At 49.5% G+C, this 6,000-nt stretch overlaps 1 protein-coding gene across 1 annotated transcript in view; it reads right to left on the bottom strand.

The window, feature by feature from the left end:
- The window catches only part of CA12 (carbonic anhydrase 12), a 59,414-nt gene that overhangs the window by 4,290 nt on the left and 49,124 nt on the right, over positions 1 to 6,000 (bottom strand). The window lies entirely within an intron of this gene.

The raw sequence follows: 6,000 nt of genomic DNA, 5'->3' as shown, positions 1-6,000 counted from the left end.
TTTTTTGAGATGGAGTCTCACTCTGCTGCCCAGGCTGGAGTGCAGTGGCACGATCTCGGCTCACTGCAACCTCCGCCTCCTGGGTTCAAGTAATTCTCTGCCTCAGTCTCCCGAGTAGCTGGGATTACAAGCACCTGCCATCACACCTGGCTAATTTTTGGATTTTTAGTAGAGACAGAGTTTCACCATCTTGGCCAGGCTGATCTTGAACTCCTGACCTCATTATCCACCTGCCTCAGCCTTCCAAAGTGCTAGGATTACAGGCATGAGCCACCACGCCCAGCCCTGATGCTCCTTTATCACAGCAGTTTCCTGGCTAGGGCAAGACTTCACTTCAGGCTTTTTTTTTTTTTTTTTTTTTGAGACAGAGTCTCACTCTGTCACACATGCTGGAGTGCAGTGGCACAATCTTGGCTCACTGCAACCTCCACCTCCTGGGTTTAAGCAATTCTCATGCCTCAGCCTCCCGAGTAGCTGGGATTGCAGGCGTGCGCCACCATGCTTGACTAATTTTTGTATTTTTAGTAGAGATGGGGTTTTGCCATGTTGGCCAGGCTGGTCTCGAACTCCTGACCTCAAGTGATCCACCTGCCTCAGCCTCCCAAACTATGGGGATTACAGGTGTGAGCCACCACGCCCAGCCAAGACTTCAGTTTTTAATACAACATGGCCAAAGAGGAAAGGTGAAGAAAGGTAGGGATCCAGGCCTGCTTGGGCAGGCTCCTGTCCAAGTCCCTGGTACCTGCCTGTCTTTCTAGGCAAGGGATCCATCACCAGACTTCTCCCCCGGCCCATCCAGCTTGTGGTCATGGTTTGGTTCTATGTCTGCTTTGTCCTTCCTGGACAAACTCCTTCACCATACTAGCCCCACTGCTCTGCTCCATGGAACCAGGGGATTATGGCTTCAACCAGCAAGTTACTGTTGGGGATAAATAAGGTGAGAGAGAAGTCCTCAGTGGGGCTGACACCTGTACCCAGTTACCTAAGTCTCACAGTCGGCCTACTAGGTACCTCCTGGGGGGAAAATCACATATGAATCCATTGTCTTGAGTGAGCAGAGGATCCCAGTCATGAAGTCTCCCCTGGAAACCCCCAATCTGTTTTTTCCAAGGTTCCCACAGCCATTCCCCATTCTCCTAATCAGGTCCTCTATCTAAAGAAAGTATAGATTTACACATACCCTGTCTGGTGGTTTTCTCATCTCAATGGAAACTTCTGGCATGTGTGTGTGTCTTGGAGAAAGAAGGGGTATTTGTGCTAACTCACATTGGGAGCCACAGTTGTACAGATGGTGGCCACCCAGCCTGACACAGAAGATCCTGTGCCCATAGAGCCCACAGTGGTGGCTGAGGCCCTGGGAGAGCCCTGGTCAAGTGTAAGATGACAACAGGAGGCCAAGGACTCTCCCTTGGTGCCCTTGACACCCTGGGGAACCAGATCTGAGGCTGCAGCGTGAGGTTTTGCTTACTGCCCCTTCTCCTGTCCTACAGCCCAAGTCTAGCTGATTCCCCAGGAGCCATCAGCCATGTGCTTTTCCTATTGCCTTTTTCTGCAATTTCACATTGAACCTGCAGAGCCTCCCTGGTCCAAGGCTGGGCCCTGGAGGTTCCTGATCTGGCTTCCCCAAGTGGCACTGGGCTGCTGTGAGGGTTAGCAGAGCAGGCAGGGAGAAGAGCTGTCCCCAAGGACAGGAAGCCCTATTCCCCCTACTCTGCTGGCCACCACCAGGAGCTCATGACCTCCCAAGTGGCAGAGAGTGGCTCCACTGGCCAGACTCCCTGCCCCAGGCCTCTTCATGTAATCTGAACACAAGGACCAGCCTGTGGCTTGGGGGGGTGCTCAGGACATGAGTCTCTACCTGGAGGGAGCTTCCAGTGTTTGTACAGCACAGGCTCTATTTCCTGCAGGGCCTGTGGCCTCTGCACAGTGGAACTTGGCATTATGGCTGATTGTTTCTTTTTTAAATGTAACCAGAGACTATGGTCCCTGGAATCTTAAAAAAACAAACATAATAAACCTAGTCGTGGTTTTTCTTCCCAACCCTTTGATGAAATACACTCTCATTCTTTGTTCCTTAAGCTCCAGATGCTTGTGGTACCAAACCAGTTCTCACCACCTGAAGACTATTACTAGGAAACCTCGCCACCTGGCTAAGCCATCCAGGCTGGATGGTTTCTAAGGTCGTCTCTTTCACAGTCACCTCAAACATTCTGAGAGCCACACAGGCCCCAGACCACTGAGCAGCCCAGTCTGTGGCTGGCAGAGGTACGCTTCATGCCTGGTTTTGGGGAGCTGAGCAAAGTTATGGACAGCAAGGCCCCAGCAAGGGTGGGGCTTTTCTCAGGGCACATGCCCTGCACGGCGGCTTCTCGGGAGGGAGAGTCTGGCTTCCCCCAGTTATTTTGCGAGGCTCCTGTTGCAGGCCCTGTAAGCAACAGCATAGTTTAACCCAGTGCTCTGACCCGGGATCCTTGCTCCTCGATGACCACCTGTCAAGGTCTAAATGGACTCTCCTTGGAAACAATGAAATGAGACCAAATAGGCATGAAGACAAAGAAAGCCCCAGAGCCTGGGATAGACACTTTTCAGCCAAGACTTTGATACAGCAAAAACAAAGCAGCTTGACTGAGCCAACATCATAAGCTGCTAAGGAAGAGGAATGCCGGCAAGAGTGTCGCCTGGTAATTCCACCACCTCAGGAAGCCCAGGGCAGGAAGATGTCATTGGAATGCTGTCCCCGCCACTCGAGACAGCACCAACCATCATGGAGGTTCAGCTTCTTTGCAGAAATGGGCTTGATTCCCATTGGAGGCAGATGCCAAAACATCTGTTATCTGATGGGAGAGAGAAAGTCAGCGAGACTTTCAGGACACAGGGAGAACTGTCAGGGCAACCAGAGAACCAGAGCCTGAGAGCGAAGCCAAAGCCTGTTTCCCAGCAGAGCCTCGGCTGGATGAGAGCCCAGCCTCTAGGATGCTGTAGAGAACAGGCATCAAAGATGGTACAGGGAGGGGCAGAACTAGAGAAATTCACTTTTAAGTTAAAGAAATGGTTTGTTTTTGAATGGAAAGAAGGCAGGCAATTCCCACGGAAGAACAATGGGACAGACAGCAGAAATGGAGACATGCTGGGTCACAGAGGTGGCCTACAAGAGGCATGGAGTGACAGCCCAACAGAAGGAGCTCTCAGGCTGGCTGGTAAGAGGGTGCACACCATGAGGATGTGGGAGAGCTGCCTGTTCACAAAGTGCTCAGATATGAGTCAGGGCGAGCAGAGAGACGGCAGTGTGACACACACAAGGAAACCACACAGATATAGAAAAGCTCGATGGTCACACGCCTTGCCCAGGAAGGTACAGACACCCAGAGAAGGTCGGTGAGCTGCTTGCCACAAGGGCCTTGCTACCTGTTCTGGCGGGCCCAGGAGCTGCGTCTTCCACCGGCATCTTGCTGGACCGAGGGATGCTGGTTAAGGACTTTTGAGGTCTTCTGAAACCTCAAGCATAAACACAGAAAAGTCCAGCAGGAGGAACAAGCACCTCACTTTCATGTCTGGAGGTTCCTGGAACAATAGTCTAGTATTTTCTAGCTCTATTTACAATTCTGTTTGACTGTAATAATCAATAATCCTTTTCAAGTATTATTTTAAAGTACGCACTGTTTACATAGATGGCATGTTATGTAGTGATATCCTTAGCCGTCTCCAGGCTTGTAAAAGAGGTCAGAAGAGTTTAGATTTGTCAGGGGTTTAATAGCTTAAATATACAAAATCTGTTTTAGAAAGGTAAAAACTCCCATTATTACACTTAAAACATCATAGAGTCAAGAAACTGCAATGCCAGTGCTATTTTCACATGATGCTTTGCTAAGACAAGCAAGAAGCCCTCACCACAGAGTGAAGCCATCTTCAGAGGACATATTTAACCGGGGAGTTTTCCTTATGAACGCTATGCAATCCAAAAAAGAATTTCTACAAAGAAATCTGCCAACAAGATAGTACCAGAATACATGGGGGGTCTGGTTTTATACAACCATGGCTTTGCCTGTAGATTGCAGGAACGCAGGCCCTGCAGGCAGCACGTTGCTCTGAAGGGCCTAAATCCCAGAGCCCCAGGGCAGGTTACAATGCTGGCACTGGGTGCTTGGCACTCTAAGCTGCCTTCACTGTCCCTGCTGAAGGAATGGGTGCGGGATGGGGGCCTTTGATCCCTATCAAGCCAGAGCCAGAGAAGGTACAACAGCATCTCTAGGCAACTTCCTCCCAGACCTTCAAAACTGACAGCTAAGTTCTGATCTTTAATTTTTCTTAAACAAATGGGTTGATTTTTAACACTATTAACAAATGGAGACTATAGGAAAATAAAACAACAAAACTAAAAGGCGACAACTGGCCAGGCTTATGTGTAAATCATTCTGCAGAGAAGACACTGGCAAGGGCAGGGAACTGGAGATGCGTCAGGGATATTCTTTCAAGCTTATAATGAGTGCCAGGCACCAGGCCAGGCATAAAAATGAGTAACACGTCAGTCATCCCTGGCCTTAAGGAGCTTGTAGTATGTGTATAATATATACATATTGTTTTTTTTTCTGTTTGTCTTCGCTGTGTGGTAATAATTACTCTATGGTGTGTCAAGTAACATAACAGTGATGGAGAAGTAGTTCTGGCTGCACTGAGGGAGATTAAGTCACCTTCAGGGAATGGGGAGGACTTCCAGGAGGACGTGATTAGAGTTGGGTCTTGAAAGAATTTTCCAGGTGGAGGAGGGAGGGGGCATTTCAGACATCAAGTGTGTGTGCTTGAAAGCATCTGCCCTACAGTTTTGGGGGCTGAGGCCAAGACAGCAGGGATGGGGCTGTGGGGAGATGATGTGGAAGGACCAGCTAGGGCCCCATCACCAAGGGTGGGTCCAGCCTTCTGCCCGGCCCCTTTTCCCATTGTCTTTCCTGAACATAGTCTGCCCTGTGCCACGGGCTGTGTTTACCAGTAAGATGACACCCACCATGGGGTTTTCTGTCCCCCATAGCGCATAACTCGGGCTGTGCTCAGGAAACATGTGGTGTGTTAAAGGGACTAGGACCTCACTTCTTAGCACCTTGGACCAATGCCCCTGACTGCCCTGACTCAGGCCAGCAATCGAAGGTGGAAACGATGCTGGCTAATCATTTGCATCCTTTGGGAGAATCAATGCTATTCTTCCAGCTAATAGTTTTTATTTATAAACAGAAACTTTAAGAAATACAAGGTCAATAATGACAACACATGCATTCTAGCCTCAAAAAATTAGATAATTAGCCATCTTAGCCATGTACGATTTCTTTCTCCCTCCTTTTAAGGTTTTGTAAAACTGCCCAGATCTATGCTTAAGCAGATCCTAATTGCACGACTACAGATTTGCCCTTGCAGTTGGCCGCCTGGCACCCTCGTCTGAGTGTGCCTCAGCTGGCTCTGGTGGGTGACATGCAGTTGCTCAGAGCAAGCCCAATAATGATGTGATTATAGAAACTTCTTGGCTTCCTTTTGTCCCTCAAGTTTCCATGGCCCTGACATGTTGAACACAGGGCTAGATGGTGTTAGCATTTCTGTCTGATGGGCTCTTGCTTTATTACCCAGCATCTGGGCCCAGTGTTGCTGCCACTGGCTAGGAGGAGGTGAACTCAAAGGAACCAAGAACTAGGCCAAAGCCCTAAGCCTGAGCCCCTGTGATGTCCACCTGCCTCTGCCGTCTTTCCCCTTCTCCGCTAAGAGCACCTGACTTGAAACCCGAACTGACCCCAGGACGTGTCCCCTCCCAGGGGCCCACCTTGAGGACAACACGTCTTGCTTTCTCCTTCAGCTCAAATCTTCCATCTGCTACTCGGAAGAGGCACTTTTTTTTTTTTTTTTTTTTTTTTTTTTTGAGATGGAGTCTCGCTCTGTTGCCCAGGCTGGAGTGCAGTGGTGCGATCTCCACTCACTGCAAGCTCTGCCTTCAAGGTTCAAGTGATTCTCCTGCCTCAGTTT

The sequence above is a fragment of the Rhinopithecus bieti genome, unplaced genomic scaffold (genome assembly GCF_001698545.2).
Source record: "Rhinopithecus bieti isolate Rb0 unplaced genomic scaffold, ASM169854v2 scaffold_72467, whole genome shotgun sequence".
Taxonomy (NCBI): domain Eukaryota; kingdom Metazoa; phylum Chordata; class Mammalia; order Primates; family Cercopithecidae; genus Rhinopithecus; species Rhinopithecus bieti.
This window is presented reverse-complemented; position numbering and strand designations above follow the sequence as displayed.